At 50.6% G+C, this 20,758-nt stretch overlaps 1 long non-coding RNA gene across 1 annotated transcript; it reads left to right on the top strand.

Moving 5' to 3' along the window:
- The first annotated feature begins 1,526 nt into the window (after window positions 1-1,526).
- On the top strand, window positions 1,527-10,691 carry LOC133339004 (uncharacterized). Its single transcript, XR_009754660.1, has 3 exons — window positions 1,527-1,645; window positions 9,480-9,670; window positions 10,655-10,691. It is a non-coding gene; the product is annotated as an uncharacterized LOC133339004 (long non-coding RNA).
- Window positions 10,692-20,758: the final 10,067 nt, after the last annotated feature.

Below are 20,758 nucleotides of genomic sequence, written 5' to 3'. Positions count from 1 at the left end.
ATGCCCCACCCCCCTCACCCCCCATGCCCCACCTCCCCATGCCCCACCCCCCTCACCCCCCATGCCCCACCCCCCTCCCCCCCATGCCCCACCCCTCACTCCCCATGCCCCACCCCCCACCCCCCATGCCCCACCCCCCTCACCCCCCATGCCCCACCCCTCACTCCCCATGCCCCACCCCCCTCCCCCCATGCCCCACCCCCCTCACCCCCCATGCCCCACCCCTCACCCCCCATGCCCCACCCCCTCACCCCCCATGCCCCACCCCCTCACCCCCCATGCCCCACCCCCCTCACCCCCATGCCCCACCCCCCTCACCCCCCATGCCCCACCCCCTCACCCCCATGCCCCACCCCCCTCACCCCCCATGCCCCACCCCCCTCACCCCCCATGCCCCTCCCCCTCAACCCCCCATGCCCCTCTTCCTCACCCCCCATGCCCCACCCCCCTCCCCCCATGCCCCACCCCCCTCACCCCCCATGCCCCACCCCCCTCACCCCCCATGCCCCTCCCCCTCAACCCCCCATGCCCCTCCCCCTCACCCCCCATGCCCCACCCCCCTCCCCCCATGCCCCACCCCCCTCACCCCCCATGCCCCACCCCCCTCACCCCCCATGCCCCTCCCCCTCAACCCCCCATGCCCCTCCCCCTCACCCCCCATGCCCCACCCCCCTCCCCCCATGCCCCACCCCCCTCCCCCCATGCCCCACCCCCCTCACCCCCCATGCCCCACCCCCCTCCCCCCATGCCCCTCCCCCTCACCCCCCATGCCCCACCCCCTCACCCTCATGCCCCACCCCCCTCACCCCCCATGCCCCACCCCCCTCCCCCCCCATGCCCCACCCCTCACTCCCCATGCCCCACCCCCCTCACCCCCCATGCCCCACCCCCCTCCCCCCCCATGCCCCACCCCTCACTCCCCATGCCCCACCCCCCTCCCCCCATGCCCCACCCCCCTCACCCCCCATGCCCCTCACCCCCCATGCCCCACCCCCCTCACCTTCCATGCCCCTCCCCCTCACCCCCCATGCCCCACCCCCTCACCCCCCATGCCCCACCCCCCTCACCCCCCATGCCCCTCACCCCCCATGCCCCACCCCCTCACCCCCCATGTCCCACCCCCCTCCCCCCATGCCCCACCCCCCTCACCCCCATGCCCCACCCCCCTCACCCCCCATGCCCCACCCCCTCACCCCCATGCCCCACCCCCCTCACCCCCCATGCCCCACCCCCCTCACCCCCCATGCCCCCCCCCCTCACCCCCCATGCCCCACCCCCCTCCCCCCATGCCCCACCCCCCTCACCCCCCATGCCCCACCCCCCTCACCCCCCATGCCCCACCCCCCTCACCCCCCATTCCCCTCCCCCTCAACCCCCCGTGCCCCTCCCCCTCACCCCCATGCCCCACCCCCCTCCCCCCATGCCCCACCCCCCTCCCCCCCATGCCCCTCCCCCTCAACCCCCATGCCCCTCCCCCCTCCCCCCGCTGCCACTTCCGCTGGGGTCGAGTGGAGGCGGCGCGCGCAGTGCATTGTGGGTGGCGAGCGGCTGGTTTGGATTCCCGCTCACGGCCACCGTCAGTGGCGAGCGAAAGCTTCTGAAGCGGCGGCTCGCTGGGCCTCCTCTACGTCGACTCAGCCTGAAGGTGAGAACCTCGCGCGGTGTGTCCACATCAGCAGTGGCGGCGGCGGTGGGAGGAGACAGAGGAGGCGCCTGGCCCACAGCCGTCACGTTCTGCGGAGTTCACGGCGCAGCTTCAAGCAGAGCTCGGCCCTGCTGCTGCTGCTGAGAGGCACTCCCAGACGGCCGCGTGGCTGGTGGGAATTATAGTTGTGGTTACATTATAGTTGTGGTTACAGTTGTTGGTCGTGGTTATTGTTGTGATTATAGTTGTGTGGTTGTTACTGTGGTTGCTGTGCAGGTGGTGGCACACGAGTTAACCCATAGCACCAGGGTCTAGCCCTCCTCTTGTACCGAGCCAGGCAGAGCAGTCGGCCCATGGCACCTGAGTCTGGCCCGTGACCTCCTCCTGCACTTAGCCTGGCACAGCCGTCAATCCATGGCACCTGGGTTATTGTGGTGACGTCACCGCCACGTAGTGGTGAATGGCGACTGTTGATGTGTGTGGGATTGTGTGTGAGTATGATGGTGAATGCGTGAGTATGATGGTGAGTATCATGGTGAGTGTGATGGTGAGTGTATCATGGTTGGTGAGTAATACCGAGTGTGAGTTTGACTAATTATCTTCCCTCTCGCTGTCTCTGCTTTCCCCCCTAACTACCTCGCCTGGTATACAGGAGTTTGGGTTCGATCCCGACCTTGATGCCTGCTGTATATTTGGAGTTTGCGTGTCTCTGTCTCTCCCCGTGGTCGCGTGGATTTTTCTCCGGGTCCTCCGCTTTTTCTCTCCACATTAAGAAACATTCGTTTAAAGTTTTGACTTAAAACTTTCGTGACTGCAGGAATGAATATAACTAAATAGAAAACAAAAAATCTATTTTTTATATAAAAAAATAAGATAAATTGATAATAATAATGGTAATTTATTATATTTATTTCATTTTCATTACTCATTTTTTTATTTTTTGGTTTTCTATTCACGTGACTTTACCGAAAGAACCAAGAATATGAATATTCGTTTAAAATATTTAGCTGCTATAATTTACACGTGATGATGAGCCACTTCGTTGAGCTATTATTGGTGCCAAGTCGCTTCTGAATAAGTAATATTTAAAAGTACTTTTTTAAAAACACGCTTTAATTAGATGAAATGTACCACGAATCCAGGAAGTGGCCCCGATGCTTGCCATAACGTAAGGGACCATGGTGATTTACAGCCAACGTCAGTTGAGCGTGGACAATTAGACCCAAGCCGAAACATAACATATAAAATGAATGTTTAAAAATACTTTGTTTTATAGAATGTAGTTTAGGCATCAGTATGACATAAGTATACCAAGTTTGCAGTCGATACCACATTGGGAAGTGGGTTAAAATTGAGTTACAAGATTTGAAGATACGACAACAACAGACAGATAGGCCGCTGTCGGTAGCCTAAAAGAGGCCTAGAAATAGGGTTTCGTTCCACCAAGTGGGGCACTACCTACTTTTTAAATATTTAACATCAGAAATATATAGAGATTCCTTAGGAAAAAGTTATCCGCACACAACCTTGCAGTTTTTGAGAAAAATGATGCTAAAGGTGCCCATTTTGAAAAAAGGGAAACCATAGGGAATTTTGCACTTTTAAACCTGGTTATCATATAAACCCAAAAATGCAGAATTACCACTTGAAGTACAAAATTAACCAGTTTGAAATGTGTGATATACCTGAAGTTGTTATCTATGCACAGTAAACATGATAAGATTATCAAGAAAACTTCTGCTGTAGCATTAACATCCCAATTACTTCTCATTATGTTGTTCCAATTGAAAGGTAATATTTGAGGTAAAATCTGAATAACAAATAGAATTAAGCCAAAATATAATATATAAAAAAGCACTTTTCAAAATAACACATTTAATGGTGAATTGTCAATTCGCATACATGAGCAGCAACTGCACTACATGTACATATTCACAGCAATGATTATTGTAAACAAGATTGAATTTTGATTGATTTATATTAAATATATATGTCCTATATTAATTTTATTATCATATACACATCACTAAATATTAAGATCACTGTCCTCACTATCAGATTCACATGAAACAATATCCTGAGTTAATCTCACATTGTCACAATGAACACATTTACATAGGTCAGTGCAGGCCAGGTCAGCCTTGTGGCATGAGCACCTTCCACCTGTACAAGTACGAGACTTACACCCACAGTGGAGTGACCCCAAAATCTGTTGAGAAGCTGGATCTTTAGTCATCCATGATATGATGAGATCACCATCCTTGACAATCCATCCAAAGCCGTCTGGACTGGGAGCATTTATAAAAGGATCCAATGCTCTCCTGTGGATTGCAGCTAGGTAGTTAGCACGCTTGAAGTGCTCTGTAAGTGCATCTTTTGTTGGAGGTAATGCCTGTTCGGAAGAGGCCTGGACACAGAACCTATTGTATCTGGCCAAATTAACATCTGATACCTTTTCTCCATACAGCTCACACACAAAACGTTCTATGGTCACAAATGTGGTGCTGTCCATTTCAAATTGCCTCCCAAGAGCAACAAATGCACGGATGTACTCTGCATTTCCAGACACTATATTTAGTGGTTTCTCTTTTCCTTTCCCATAAAAGGAACTAGTTGAGTCACAGCCAGTGAATATTTGTAGTCCTATCAGTGCCTCTGTTAGTGAAGGACCCAAAGCAGAACCAATAGCCTGGAGATCTAACATTCTTTGCCTGTCTTTTGTTCCTGTCAGAAAGTACATCTTTGCTGAGGGAAGCTTAGCCATTATTGAAAGTGAAATGATAGCAACATCAGTGTCAGGACTCTGGATGATTATCTTATTATAAAGTTCACTCCAGGCATGTTTGCATGAAGTAGGAGCCTCGTGTCCGCTTCTTCATGGTCACAAGTCAAAGATTCTACCTCTTTGACAGACATAATGCCATCTTTAAGAGTGAGTTGATGACATACATTTCTGTGTGCCACAAAGATAGCTATGTCTTTTCCAGCTGCTTGTAAAGGCACAGTTCTCCATGTCTCAAAGAGAAAGTCTGTCAAGGCTTTTTTATTTTCACCACTGGCTAGAAACTTGGTCCACTGACTTGGAGTCTTCTGCTTGATGCTGTATATTTGCAGTAATTGTTGTCCCGCAACAGCACGTCTTGATTGTTCAGAATTTTTGATGCTCACTGCCGGGTAGCGATCAATGACAAAATCGACCCTTGGACAACTTTCTACCCATCTTAATCATAAGTTGAATAAGATCATCAGCAAGCTCACCGAATGTGTCTGGTATATTCTTGAGACTCATGATCAATGCCATGCCATCTATCAGTAGGGCACCATTATCACCAACAGTCTTGTTCACATGACAGTCCTTGTTCTTTGATTCTAAACAAGCTAGAAAAGCAGCCTTATTTGTTTTGGCTAATGAACCATCAGTGCTTGCTAGCGGGGATGAGATATTGCCAAGTGAATATGTCAGAATCTCTTTCAAGTTTACAGACAGGGATTGACTTATCACTAACAGTCGTGCAAAGAGTCTCCTGTCATTTTTTAGAATGACTTGATTTCCATCTTTTGTCTTGGATGATTTCTTCATTTGATCCCCAAACGCAGTGAGCTTCAATGACTTTATTGGAGAGAAGAAGTCTGTTTTTGATGACTGGACTCGATCTTGGATGAAAATTTTCAGAGCTGTTTCACCTTTATCACAAGCACTTTGTATGTCATCTCTGACAGTCTTTGTAGCAACAACACCAGAGCTAATACCTACAAGATCTTCACGAGGCAGCAAGGGATTGATCATAGACTCAACCGCTGAAACCAAAGATATAACAGCAGCATTGTCTTTTGCAATTCTTGTTGCATCCAACTCTTTATGACCCCTCTCTTCATGTTGCATTCCAGCCATCATTTCACACTGCCTTGTGATTGCAGAACGTTCAGGATGAGACAGTATCCATCGCTGGACGGCACCTCTGTTCAATGTTATCCCAGTTATGCCGCCTTTGGTCTTTGAATCACGGTTGCAGGTTTGTTCTATTGCTTGGTCACAAGCTATGGATGAGAACCTGTTAGCATCCTTACGCTATACTGTCCAGTTTCCTTTTGCAGTAACTTCTTCATAGCAGTGTGGATGAGTCTTTGGAAGATTGATCATCTCGACCCAATATGCTGATAGGTACCTTGCATAATTTTGGCAGTCATATGCAAAATACCATGCCAGCATACGTCTCACTGTTGCTAAGTGAAGGCTCCAGTCAGAGCATTAGATAGGACATGTATATTTAAAGCCCTACCTTCTATAGAGAAATAATTTGATTATGGAATTACATTGCATTCATACGCAATATGTAAATGTAATTGGAGTGACCCCACAGATTTGTGAACAAACATTTTTTTTTACCTACCTATATGTTTTTCAGTTTTGCTGAGAAATCTTGTGTAATCTCGATAGCAGGATTTGTTTGATCGCCGCTATCAGATGAAGCTGCGCTGCTTAAGTCCTCCATGTTTACATGTGCGTAGTGATATTGGCTTGATTTTGGCTCTGACCTACTTACATTTTCGATGCTGATTGGTTGAAAATCTAGCTCAACAGTTTTATATGTCTCAATACGCAGTCAATATAGTGCGCCAATAAATTACACTTTTCTCATTAACTGCAAGATAATGCGTGGAGAACTTTTTGCTTGGATACCTTTTATTAACGTTGAACATATTGAGCAAAAGAAAAAGTAGTGCCCCGTTTGTCGGAACGAAACTGAACGATACAGCTCACGTACAGCGGCCTAAGAGTGAGTTTAATAAAAGCGCGTGATAAAGAGATGTTTATCTCAGTGGACCTTACCTGGTAAAATGAAAATCGTTGAGATTTTAGTCTAGTTTTATCTCTCCTTCCTGAGCACAACAACAAGCAGGAGTAGTGGGAGGAGCATTCTCCCCTAAGTGACAGTGACGTCACCACAGCGCCTGTGCCAGGCCAGGTGCACTTTGAAGCCACGTGAAGTGTCGAAGGCTCGCTGACCGGAGGTCCTGGAACAGACCCAGATGCCATGGGTTGGCTGACTGAGATGACTGGCAGCACCACCTGTACCCCGTACTGTGCCAAATTGCTGCATATTTATCATCCGGTGTTCCGATCGTTGTTGTGAGTGTCACTCCTCCGTTGTTGTTGGAGGGCGATTGTCGCCAACTGCCAAGTAGAAGCATCCTTCACGAGCCTCCCCGCAGAGGCCGATCTCGACACCACTGGTACCAGTCGTCGGCAAAGCCCACTCAGCTCCACATCCTCCCGTACCGCATCAGTCCACCTCCACTCCAGCCCATGCCGTGCCCGCCCAGCTCCCTCCATCTACCCACATACTCACTTACCGACTTACTCACGCACTCACCCACTCATATCTGCTCACGCACCCACGCATGAAATTTTAAATGCAGGCTACGCAAAGCATCGTGATCAATTTACACCAAAATCTACTCTCAACCACTTAAACCACATATTCGTAAATGATGCGCACCCTAATCAGCCGCTATGGCTGTGTGCAGGGTGTTGTGATGTCACGTAGTACGACGTTTTTCTTGCTCCCCCCCCCCCCCGTTATAACGCGGTGTCTATCTATGGCCTCGTCACATTGGCCTTAATAGACGCGTGGTGATGGTGAAAGATGATTCGGCGTTGGACACTGAATTACCGGAGCCCCATTTAACATTCAGGTGACACGGGGCACGGTACGTGAAGAACCTCTTATGTTCTGTAAGCAGACTTCTCTGCGTGGGATAGTTAACACCTCTTAATGCACAGACAACCGCCAACGCAGCCTCGCCTGCCGGAGGAGCTCGCTGATGATCGGACAGTGTTCAGATCTCTCAAGGATCTGTGAGCTACTCGCACACAAAGATCCCCATATAGCCTTTAACAGACTGTTGGGGCAAGTGCTTTATAACATCATCAAAGGGGCGCTGCAATACGATGCAATCAAAATCACCGATCAGAGATTTTCTCAAATATGGTCTTTGTTGATTGTGAATCGATACTAATTGTATTGATTCCACTCAGTCGATACAGCAGCAAGCTCAAAATGTCCGATCATACAAAGCAACGGTATTGATGCCTGGTTTGTATGTACTTTTTATAAAAAAAAATGAATGTAGTCTATCAGACTTTTGTATTAAATCGCTCTGCAAAAAGTAATTTTGTATGCTAATAAATCAATGTTATGCTAATGCAAAATGTCATCATAGCCGCGACTCGGTTTACCCCGATGTGCAATGTCATCTTTATCTCGATCCTGTGAGTGTACAATTTTATATTAAACTTCATTTACTGAGATAATACAAGACCACTTATATGCTGATGTCCATTTTTATCATAGCTGTGATTCATTAAGCCATTCACTCACTCAGCCACAAACTCACTCAGCCACACACTCACTCAACGACTCACTCAACTACTCAGCCGCTCACTCACTCACTCAGATATTCACTCACTCAACCACTCACTCACTCAATAATTAACTCAACCACTCAACCAATCATTCAACCACCCACTCACTCAATCACTCAACCATCACCCTCTCACTCACTCAACCATTCACTCACTCAGCCACTCACTCAGCCACTCACTCACTCAATAACTCAACCACTCGCTCACTAAACCACTCGCTCATGCAACCGCTCGCTCACTCAACCATTCACTCACTCAACCACTCGCTTGCTCACTCAACCACTCACTTGCTCACTCAAGCACTCGCTCACTCAACCACTCACTCAACCACTCAAAGACTCATTTAACCACTCATTCAAGCACTCACTCAAGTAATCACTCACTCAACCTTTCACTCAACCCCTCACCCAACCACTCGGTCAACGACTAACTCTACCACTCACTCACTCACTCAACCTTTCACTCAACCTTTCACTCAACCCCTCACCCAACCACTCGCTCAACGACTAACTTTACCACTCACTCAACCCGTCACTCAACCTTTCACTCAACCCCTCACCAAACCACTCACTCAACGACTCACCAGAATCCTCTCGGCTTGGGGACTCACTTAACCACTCACTTAACCACTCACTAGCTCAACCACTCACTCACTTAATGACTTACTCAACCACTCAACCAATTACTTTCTCACTCACTCAGCCACTCACTCCTTAACTCAGCCACTCACCCTTTCACTCAGCCACTCACTCATTTAGCCACTCACTCAGCCACACACTCAACACTCAGCCGCACACTCACGAAGCTACTTACTCACGAAGCTACTTACTCACTCAACCACTCACTCAACCACTCACTCACTTAATCACTTACTCAACCACTCAACCATCACTCTTTCACTCACTCAACCATTCACTCAATCAGCCACACTCACTCAACGACTCACTAACTTAACCGCTCAGCCGCTCGGTCACTCTAACTCAATCACTCAACCACTCGCTCACTTAGCCACTCACTCCCTAAACCACTAACTGACTGAACCACTCACTCAACCACTCACTCATTCAACCATTCCCGAATTCACTCAACCATTATGTCGCTGGACGAGTCCCACCTTGATGGGTCTGCGACGTTTCCTTCCAGAGTTATTGCCAAAAAACCACAAACATCCCAGAATCCTCTCGGTTTGGGGTCCAAATGTTGTCGCTTATTATATCCCATGAGAAACATCACATCGAATAAGTGTGATTGGATTCTCCCCGCCTGGACGAGCAGAATTGAATATGTAAGCATCAGGGTTTGGATCAAACCTACAACCTCCTGTATACCGGGTGAAGTAGTGAACTTCTCGTCACCCGGGTCACCCTAATCAATTCCCGTATCTCTTCTTCTGTGTGTGTGCTACAGGCGGGTGTCTCAGATTGCCAGCACCATGTGATGGGAGCTCCAGGGCATGCTGCGTGCTCGCCAGGAGGGGCTGGGCAAGATGGCGTAGTCGCTGGAGCAGCTGCGGGCGCGGCACCGCTGCTCTCACCCTGGCGGAGTGCAGCAACACAGTGGGGTGGCACCAGCGGGACACTCTGGACAACGCAGCCAAGGTGCGCGCCAGCCACTTGCTCACTCATCCACTCGCTCATACACTCAGCCACTCAGCCACTCACTCACTCACTCATCCACTCACTCACTCACTCAGCCACTCAGCCACTCATATAGCCACTCACTTACTCAACCACTAACTTTAACCACTCACTCAACTACTCACTCACTCAACCACTCGCTCACTCAACTATTCACTCAACCATTCACTCACTCAACCACTCACTCAACCACTCACTCAATCAATCACTCACTCAGTCATTAACTCAACCACTCACTCAACCACACACTCATGCGCTCAAACACTCACTCATTGGTTCAAACACTCACTCATTCAAATACTCATTCCACCACTTACTAATTCACTCAACCACTCACTCACTGAACCACTCACTGGCTCACTCAATCACCCGCTCGCTCACTTAACCAATCGCTCCATCAACCACTCATTCAGCCACTCACTCAACCAATCAGTCACTCACTCACTCAGCCACTCACTCAACCAATCAGTCTCTCAATCATTAATTCAACCACTCACTCAACCCCTTACACACAGGCTCATCACCTGTGTCTCAACCATCTCACTGAGTAACATAACTCTTTTTTTTAGAAGTGACCTGGCCACAAATGATAGGTCAACAACGTGCCTTATGTGGAAATTTATAGCAGCCAACTACTCTAAACGCCTGTTTCTAATGTGTAGGGAAAATCCAGCGGACCAGAATAAAAATCCACTTGACCACGGAGAGAACATGCAAACTCCAAATATACAGGTGTCAGGGTTGGGATCTAACCGACAACCTCCTGTATACCAGACGAGGTAGTTAACATTGTATCCGGGCAAGCCGTACATCGAGCTGGAGTGGACCATGCAGGCCCATCCCTATCGCGTGAGTGGCTCCCACTGTTGTTATTGTGTTCATATGTGTGTGTTCTGCTTGTGTGTATGCATGTGCCGCACTGAGCTATGAACCCAACATGACCAGGCTGATGCCCCGCTCGCCCGACTCGTTGAGAGGCTTGCCCACCCTTCAGGGCGTTGTCGTGAAGATACCGCTGGGAGGAAGAATATCTCACAATACTGGAAGAGGTGAGGACTACACATAGAGTGGGTGATTAGCTGGGTGGGTCTGTGAGTTAGTTGGTGGGTGAGTCAATGGGTGAGTCGGTGGGTGAGTGGGTCGGTCAGTAGTTGAGGGAGTAGGTGAATGAGTGTGTTAGAGATTGAGTGGGTGGTGGGTGATTGTGTGAATTAGTGGGTGGGTCGGTGAGTGAATAGTTTGAAGTGAGTGAGTGGGTGAGGGAGTGGCTGAGAGGTGGGTTGGTGAGTGGATGAGTAAATTGGTGGGTTAGAGATTGAGTGGGGGGGTAACTAGGTGATTGTGTGGGTGAGTGGGTGAGTGGGTGAGTGGCTTAATGGGTGAGTAGGTGAGTGCCTGGATAAGTAAGTAAGTGGGTGGATGGTTGAGTGGGTGGGTGAATTAGTGAGTGACTGAGTGAGTTAGTGGGTAGGTCAGTGCGTGATTCTGTGGGGGTGTGGTGAGTGAGGAGTTGAGTGAATAGGTTAGTGGGTGGGTAAGTAGATTGTTGGGTGAGTGAGTGAGTGGGTCAGTTAGTGGGTGGGTGAGTGAATATCAAAGGTTGAGCAGGTGAGTTAGTGTGTGATTGGGTGGGTGGGTGAGTCAAAGAGTGAGGCACCACGGTGGCGAGATGTTAACTACCTCACCTAGTATACAGGAGTTTGTGAATTCGATCCCATCCTTTCCACCTGTATATTTGGAGTTGGCATGTTCTCCCCGTGGTCGTGTGGATTTTTCTCTGGGTCCTCCAGGTTTTCTCTCCAGATTTAACATCAAAATGCATTTAGAGGATTTGGCTGCAATAAATGTCTCCGTGATAATCAGGTAACCAGGTCACTTCTGAAAAATATTAATATAGTTCTGAGCCTTATCTGGTAAAATAAAAAAGATTGTTTAGTTTATTGGGTGGGTGAGTGGGTAGGTGGGTTGTGGAGTGCGTTGGTGGGTAGGTTAGAGGTTGAGTGGGTGAATGGGTGGGTGTGTGAGTGAGGGTGTGAATAGTTGAGTAGGTGAGTAAGTTGTTGAGTGAGTGGATTAAAGATTGAGTGGGTGGCAGAGTGAGTGGGTTTGTGAGTGGGTTGGTGGGTGTTTTTGAATGGGTGAGTGGGTAGAGTGCCATGGTGGCGAGCTGTTAACTACCTCGCCTTTTATACAGGAGGTCGTGAGGTCGATCCCGACCCTGACACCTGTATATTTGCATGTTCTCCCCATGGTCACGTGAAATTTTCTCCAGGTGCTCCGGGTTCTCCCTCCACATTTTAAAACATGCAATTATAGAATTTGGCTGCTATAACTTTATACGTGAAAAGCCACTTTATTGAGCTGTTATTTGTGGTCAGGTGGTTTCTGAAAAATAGCTATATAGCTGAGGGCCTTACTTGGTAAAATAAAAAGCGTAATTTTCATTTAGTTTGCAGATGAGTGGCCGAGTGGGAGAGTGGATGAGTGAGTGCGACGTTTGATGGGTAGTAGGTCAGTGGCTGGGTGAGTGAGTGTGGGCTAGAGATTGAGTGGGTGGCTTGGTGAGTGGGTGAGTGTGTGCTTGGCTCGGTGGTTGAATGAATGGATGGTTGCGTTAGTGGGTGGGTGTTTGAGTGTGTGTTCTCGTGGTTGGGAGAATCAGAGAGTGGAGTGCCATGTTGGCAAATTGTTAACTACCTTGCCTGGTATTTTTAAGTTCGTAGGTTCGATCCAAACCCTGTTTCTCAAAACAATCTATATAGGTCAGTGTGCCTTACCTGGCAAAAAAAACATAATTTAGATTTAGTTAAGGGTGTTGGTGAGTAAGTGGGCGGGTGGGTGAGTGCATGAGTGTGGGTTTGAGATTTAGTGGGTGGCTTGGTGAGTGGGTAAGTTCGAGTGACTCAGTGATTGAGTTAGTGGGTGGTTACATTAGTAGGTGATTAAATTAGTGGGTGGGTCAATAATTACGTGGGTAGTGGGTGAGTGGCTAAGTGGCTGAGGGAGTTGGCGGGTGGTTGGGTGGGTGAGTAGGTGGGTTATAAATTGAGTAGGTGGCAGGGTGAGTGGATCTTAAAGTGGGAGAGTAGGTGCACGGCTGGGTGAGTTAGTGAGTAGATGGATGGATGAGTGAGTGGGTGGGTGAGTGTGTGGGTGCGTGGATGTGTGGGTGGGTGAGTGTGTGTGGGTTGGAGGTTAGGTACCATCGGACACTCCACCTCCACAACTCCCAATCGGTGATGGGGCAGTTGTGGAGAGAGTGGAGAGTTTCCCATACCTGGGCAGTGTGCTTATGACCGGCTCCAGTTTATCAGCAGAGGTCTCACTCCGAAACAGTCGAGCGGCAATATCTTTTCATCGGTTGCGTAACGCTGTCTGGAAGCTACCTGGTCTGTCACTCCACACGAAGCTTCAGGTCTTCTCGGCCATGGTCATTCCCTCCCTTCTCTACGCTTGCGAAATGTGGACCCCCCTAATGGAGCATCTTCGCCGGTTGGAAACATTTAGGCTGGCCTGCCTACGATCCATCCTGGGTTTAACTAGGCTGGATTGTGTGAGGAGCTCACAAATCCTTGAAAGATCTGGGCAAAGTCCCATCGGTGAGCTCCTCTGGCAGGCAAGGCTGCGTTGGCTGGGTCATGTAGCCCGCATGCCCAGCCACCGCATGCCTTAACAGCTTTTGTTCGGCACGGATCGAGGAGGCTAAACGGGCGCGTGACGGGCTAGAGAAGAGATGGAGTGATGTGGTACAGGAGGACGTGGAGCTGAGTGGACTTGCCGATGACTGGTACCAGCAGTGTCAAGATCGGCCTCAGTGGAGGAGGCTCGTGAAGAACGCTACTGGGCAGTTGGAGGCAGTTGCCTTCCAACAACAACGGAGGGCGGATGAGCGACGCTCACAACAACGAGCTCGATGGGTTGGTGGGTTTTTGGGTGGGTGAGTGGGTGAGTGTTACTGGGTGGGTGCTTGACTGGGTGGCTGGGTGAGTTTATTGAGTGGGTGAGTGGGTAGGTGGGTGATTGAGTGCGTGGGTGGTTGGGTGGGTGAGTCGGTAAGTGGCTGGGTGAGCGGGTGGGTGAGTGGAGTCTAGAGTGAGTGAGTCAGTGAGTGAGTGGGTTGGTGGGTGGGTCGTTGAGTTAATGAGTGGGTGTGTAGGTGGTGCACAGGTAAGTTCTTGAGTGGCTGAGTGTGTGCTTGAGTGAGTGAGTTAGCGGTTGAGTGGGTGGCAGGGTGAGTGGGTTTGTGAGTGGGTGAGTGAGTGTGTGGGTGGCTTTAGTAGTTTAGTGGGTGGGTGAGTAGATTGTTGGGTGAGTGGGTGGGTGGGTCAGTTAGTGGGTGGGTGAGTGAATATCGAAGGTTGAGCAGGTGAGTTAGTGTGTGATTGGGTGGGTGGGTGGGTCAAAGAGTGGGGCACCACGGTGGCGAGATGTTAACTACCTCACCTAGTATACAGGAGTTTGTGAATTCGATCCCATCCTTTCCACCTGTATATTTGGAGTTGGCATGTTCTCCCCGTGGTCGTGTGGATTTTTCTCCGGGTCCTCCAGGTTTTCTCTCCAGATTTAACATCAACATGCATTTAGAGGATTTGGCTGCAATAAATGTCTCCGTGATAATCAGGTAACCAGGTCACTTCTGAAAAATATTAATATAGTTCTGAGCCTTATCTGGTAAAATAAAAAAGATTGTTTAGTTTATTGGGTGGGTGAGTGGGTAGGTGGGTTGTGGAGTGCGTTGGTGGGTAGGTTAGAGGTTGAGTGGGTGAATGGGTGGGTGTGTGAGTGGGGGTGTGAATAGTTGAGTAGGTGAGTAAATTCTTGAGTGAGTGGATTAAAGATTGGTGGGTGTTTGAATGGGTGAGTGGGTGGAGTGCCGTGGTGGCGAGCTGTTAACTCCCTCGCCTTTTATACAGGAGGTCGTGAGGTCGATCCCGACCCTGACACCTGTATATTTGCATGTTCTCCCCATGGTCACGTGGAATTTTCTCCAGGTGCTCCGGGTTCTCCCTCCACATTTTAAAACATGCAATTATAGAATTTGGCTGCTATAACTTTATACGTAAAAAGCCACTTAATTGAGCTGTTATTTGTGGTCAGGTGGTTTCTGAAAAATATGAGTGGATGGGTGAGTCAGAGAGTAAGGCGCCAAGGTGGTGAGATGTTCACTACCTCGCCTAGTATACAGGAGGTTGTGTATTTTATCCCAGCCCTTCCGTCTGTATATATGGAGTTTGCATATTCTCCCCGTGGTCGCGTGGAATTTTCTCCGGGTTCTCCGGGTTGTCCCTCCACATTTGAAAATGCATTTATATAATCTGGTTGCTATAACTTTATTCGTGAACAGCCACTTAATTTAGCTGTCATTTGTGCTGAGGTGGCTTCCGAAAAAGATCTAGATAGCCTTACCTGGTAAAATAAAAAATAAAAAAATATTAGTTTAGTGTGTGGATGAGTGGGTGAGTGTGTAGGTGGGTAGATTAGTGAGTGGATGGGTTGATGGGTCGGAGGTGAGTGGCTGAGTGAGAGAGTGACTGGGTGCATGAGTGTCGGTTAGTGATTGATTTGGTGGCATGATGAGTGGGTGAGTGTGTGAGTGGCTTGGTAGTTGAGTGAGTGGGTGGGTGATTGAGTGGGCGAGTGTGTGGGTGTTTGAGTGGGTGTGTGAGTGGGTTAGTGGGTGGGGGAGTCAGACAGTGGAGCGCCACAGTGGCGAGATGTTAACTACCTCGCCTGGTATGCAGAAGGTTGTGGGTTTTATCCCAACCCTGACGCCTGTATATTTCCCTCCACATTTAAAATCAACAAGCATTTTAATGATTGCAGTGCAATAAATGATTACGTTATAAGCCACTTCGTTGACCAATCATTTGTAACCAGGCCACTTCTGAAAAATATTTTATATAGCTCTGTCAGCCTTACCTGGTAAAATAAACATAATTTAGATTCAGTGTAGTGTGTTGGTGAGTGTGTGGGTGGGTACTTGTGAGAGGCTCGTGGGTAGTAGTGGATGGTTGAGTTAATGGGTGCTTCAATTATTGGGTGGTTGAATTATTGGGTGGTTGAGTGATGGGTAGGTGGGTGAATAATGACGTGGTTAGTGGGTGAGTAGCTGAGTAGCTGAGGGAGTGGTTGGGTGTGTGTGTGGGTTAAAAATGGAGTAGGTGGCATGGTAAGTGGATGTGTATGTGACTGGGTGAGTAGGTGAGTGGCTAGGTGAGTATGCGAGTGTATGGATGAGTGAGTGGGTGAGTGAGTGTGTGGGTAGGAGGTTAGGTGGGTAGTGGGTGGGTAGTGGGTGGGTTAGAAATTGAGTGAGTGGGTTAGTGATTGGGTGAGTGAGTGGGCGGGTGCGTGGGTGAGTTGTGGTTGAAAGAGTCAGTGGCAGAGCGAGTTGATGGGTTAGATATTGATTAGCTCGGTGAGTGAGTGCTGGATGGGTTAGTAGGCCGCAAGGTGAACTAGGAAAAAGTGGCTAAAAAATGATTTTCGTTCCCACACCTGGGAACTACTTTTTAAATGAATTTTTTCATAGACAAAACCATTTTCGACTTTATGTTAAAATTTCTCCGCAAAATTCCCTGCAGTTTTTTTTTCATAATCCATAAATGTATATAATTGTGAATTGGAAAAAACGAAAATCTTATGCTGCTGGTTTTGTTTGTAACTTTATTTATATACATTTTAGCAACACCAAATATCTCTCAAACTGACACTTATACATGTACCTAAACACTTGAGACAGGTTTTGGTGCATTATATACTCAAGTGTGAATGTAGACCATGAAATATGGCACATTTGCAGAAAATATGCTTCAACTTCACGGATTGGCACTAAGCAAAATTAAACATAAACATTTTAAATTTAGCAAAACTGTGATGTTTTGTACATCAACATTTTCAGTAGGTACTGTGTAATCACAGAAATATACAAATATAAGCACACTTTGGCCCAAGTTGGCTGAAATGACTCGAAATGCTACACCAGGGGTCCTCAAACTTTTTAAACAGGGGGCCAGTTCACTGTCCTTCAGACCGTTGGAGGGCCGGACTATAGTTAAAAAAAAACTATGAACAAATTCCTATGCACACTGCATATATCTTATTTTGAAGTGAAGAAACAAAACGGGAACAAATACAATATTTAAAATGAAGAACAAGTAAAGTTAAATCAACAAACTTGCCAGTATTTCAATGGGAACTATGGGCCTGCTTTTGGCTAATGAGATGGTCAATGTCCGGTTCTATATGTGTCACTGCTAGTCCTGACAAGTGATGCAAGTGTGCATCTGTTAGTCTAGATCTAGTTGGAGATTTCAAATGTTTCATTCTGGAAAAAGTCTGTTCACAGACATAAGTGCTGCCAAAGATGGTTGCCATTTTGAGTGCATGGTTCCTGAGATGAGGATATGTCTCAGAGGGGAGAAATGCATAGAAATTATGAAGGCTGCTTGACTTGAATGCGTCTTTCAGAGAGTCACAATTCTGCAGTTCAGCCAGTTCCATTTGGTAAATTGTATCCACATTCTCAATGTCAATAGAAAATGGGTTACGGAAAAGCTGTATGTCCTGTTCATGGAGATCAAGCTCTTTAAATCTAAATTGGAACTCCTTTTGCAATTTTTCCAGTGAATCCACACATGTTTTGTTTGGGAATGCAACCAATGGTTTTTCCGCTAACAGATTTTGAGTTGTGGGGAGATGGCAGAAGTTTTCCTCCTTCACTTGTTTGATGAGGAGGCCTAATTTTACTTCAAATGCTTTGACATGTGATTGCATATCACAGATGAGCTTCCCCTTTCCTTGAAGTTGCACATTGAAACTGTTGAGTAGCTCTGTTACATCTGTCAGAAAGGCAAGGTGCCATTTCCATTCTGCATCATTGAGCTCTGGTACTTATTTGTTTTTTGAAAACAGAAAAGCTGTAATCTGTGGAAGTAAGTCATAGAAACGTTTCAAAACTCTCCCTCGACTCAGCCAACGGACTTCTGTGTGGTACAGAACATCTTCATAGTCAACATTTAGCTCAGACAGAAATTCCTGAAATTGTCTGTGGTTTAGTGCATGAGCTCTAATGAAGTTAACAGAGTCCCACTTCAGTGATTTACTACACAGCGCTTGTTGGTGGATGAGGCAGTGTATGGCTATTGGATGAGAATGGTTATGTTTGTCCATCTCTTGGTTAATGCGAGCAATTACTCCTTTCTTAGACCCCACCATGCTAGGAGCACCATCAGTTGTCACACTGGCTAGTTTAGCCCAGTTCAGCTCCAAACCATTCACAGTTTGGCAAACCTTTTCATAGATATCCTCTCCTGTAGTTGTTCCTTTGATGCTTTGCAGTGCAGCAAGCTCTTCTGTGACTTCGAAATAGTCATTCGTCCCACGAATAAAAATTAGAAGTTGTGCAGAATCACGAACATCATTGCCTTCGTCGAGTGCCAAGGAAAAATAGGAAAGTTTTTTTGTGGAGTTTTGCAAATGCTAATGGAAATTGTCTCCCATTTCTTCAATCCTCTGTGTAATTGTAGGTCCTGAAAGACTCAAAAGTTTACACCGTCGCCAACATGTCAAAAGCGGGCGCACGGCATAAGAACCCACCGGCACATGACTTGGAGGGTGCCGAAGGCGGAGAGGAGGCTCCAGCAGTGATCCCCGGAGCCCGGGACCCCGGTGAGCAGGGCCGGAGTGAGAGGAGTCGGCTGCGGGGAGTGCCAGCTCACCGCCACCGCCAGAGACGGAGAGCGTCCCCGCAGCTCTGCTGCAGCAGCTCCTGCAGGCGGTGGGGCAGCTGACTGTCAGGTTGGCCGAGGTGGAGGCGCGGACACGGCCAACCGGCCCGCACTCTGGACGGGAGCAACTGTCAACCACCAACGTTGAAACCGCCGCCGTTTTCCCAGCGACCGCTCCACCGGAAATGGCCGCCATGTTGGCTGCGACGCAATCCGCGGCGGCCATGTTGGCTCGGGAGCCGTATGCGGCCGCTGCTACGGCGACGCTGCCATGGCGACCGCGACGCCGCGTCTCTCCGACACTGTTGGCTCGGGAGCCGTATGCGGCCGCTGCTACAGCGACGCCGCAAGTCGGCGCCATGGCTGCCATGGCGACCGCGACGCCGCGTCTCTCCACCGACGCGACCGGGGTTTCTCGGCACGCCGCTCCTGCGGGACCAGCCGCCGGCGACGACGCGGCTTCACGTCAAGCTGCGCCCGCCGGGGGTCCCCGGGTAAGTACGCGCGTGCCGTCCTCGCCGGGCCGTCGGGGTGGGCAGCGGTAGCTGCTGCTGCCCCGTACATCGCCATGCCGCCGGAATGGGCCGCGGGTGCTGCCGCGGCTCCACCTGTCGCCGCGCTCACGGGGCCGGCCACCGGCGATGCCGCGGCTCTGCACCTCGCCGTGCCTGCATCCCTGGTCATGGATGACGCCGCGGCTCGTGTTATGCCGCCGCGTCTTCGGCGTGGCCCATGGAGGCTGCAACGCCGTGGTGCCTCGCCGCGTCGCGAGAAGTTGCCGCGGCTGCGGCCGCTGTCCCGCACCTCGCTGCGCCGGCGGGGTGGGCCGCGGGGGCCGCCGCGGCTTCCGTGTTATACCGCCGCGTCTTCGGCATGGCCCGGGGAAGCCGCAACGCCGTGGTGCCTCGCCGCGTCGCGAGAGGTTGCCGCGGCTACGGCCGCTGTCCCGCACCTCGCTGCGCCGGCGGGGTGGGCCGCGGGGGCCGCTGCAGGCCCGAATTATACCGCCGCGTCTTCGGCGTGGCCTGTTGAGGCTGCAACGCCGTGGTCCCTTGCCGCGTCGCGGGACGACGCCGTGGCTTCGTACGCCGCCGCTGACAGGTGGGTCGCGAAAGCGCAGGCGCCTTCACACCTCGCTGCATCTACGGCGTGGCCCATGGGGGCCGCAACTCAGCCGCACTTCACTGCGCCTACGGCGTGGCCCATGGGGGCCGCAACTCAGCCACACTTCGCTGCGCCTACGGCGTGGCCCATGGGGGCTGCAACTCAGCCACACTTCGCTGCGCCTACGGCGTGGCCCATTGGGCCGCAGCACCACCGCACCTTTACGCGTCTTCGGCGTGGCCCGCGGGAGCCGCAATGCTGCCACCGCCGCACCACGTCGCGTCCGCCGGGTGGCCCGCAGGTGCCGCTTGGCTTCCACACCTCGCGGCGCCGCTCGGCCATTGGCAGCGCCGGTTACCCGACGTTGCGCCGTTTGTCGCGCAAGGGGGCGACTGGTCGGCCTTCCAGGACTGGTTCGACGCGGCATACATGTCGGTCGGCTGGTCCATGGAGGAGGCCTTGCCGGCGCTTCCGACCTGCTTGGACGAAAGGGCTCTGCAGGCCTTCAAGTCCATCCATCCGGCCAATCGGGCTACACTCCCGGCGGCCTATATCCAAATGGCCAACGTTTTTGAGCCGCCGTCCACCGCGCAGCTAAAGTTTTCATTGCGGCGGCGGGAGGAGGGGGAACTGCCGCTGGCCTTCCGCTGCTCGCTCCTGGCCCTGGCGCAGGCTGCATACCCTGACCTGTACGGCAGGGCACTTGATTCTATGGCCTTGGGGAAGCTGCTTGACCTGGCAAGGGAGCTAGGAATTGCTCTGTCGATCAACAATGATCGGCAGATCACATCCTTGGCGGTCGCAGAAAACATTCAGGCGCACCTCTCCCTCCGCCAACGGCCTCAGATGGCGGCGTGTGTGGGGGTCCCGGCGCCGGACGGGGGGGCCACCTCTCAGGGGGCGGACACCCTCGCGGCCCTGGCGATGCCCGATCGTCGAGGAAGGGGGGCAGGTGGTCGCCGTCCGGAGCAGCGGGGGCGGCCAGCACCTTCCCGTCCACAGGAGGCGGACACGGTGGCCTGCTTCCGCTGTGGTCAGCGGGGCCACATTGAGCGGGGCTGCCGGAATGCCCCGGGGGCCTTTGGAAAAGGGACTCCACCTTCTCCCAGACCCTCCTTGGCATCGGGTCCGGGGCCCCAGGCGAGTCGCGACGCATCATCTGCGCGGCCGCTCCCTTCACCTCATGCATCTAGCGGGGCTAGGGCCCATCGTCATG

The sequence above is a fragment of the Lethenteron reissneri genome, unplaced genomic scaffold (assembly GCF_015708825.2).
Source record: "Lethenteron reissneri isolate LAM-NWPU_2019-01 unplaced genomic scaffold, ASM1570882v1 scaffold_1639, whole genome shotgun sequence".
Taxonomy (NCBI): Eukaryota; Metazoa; Chordata; class Hyperoartia; order Petromyzontiformes; family Petromyzontidae; genus Lethenteron; species Lethenteron reissneri.
This window is presented reverse-complemented; position numbering and strand designations above follow the sequence as displayed.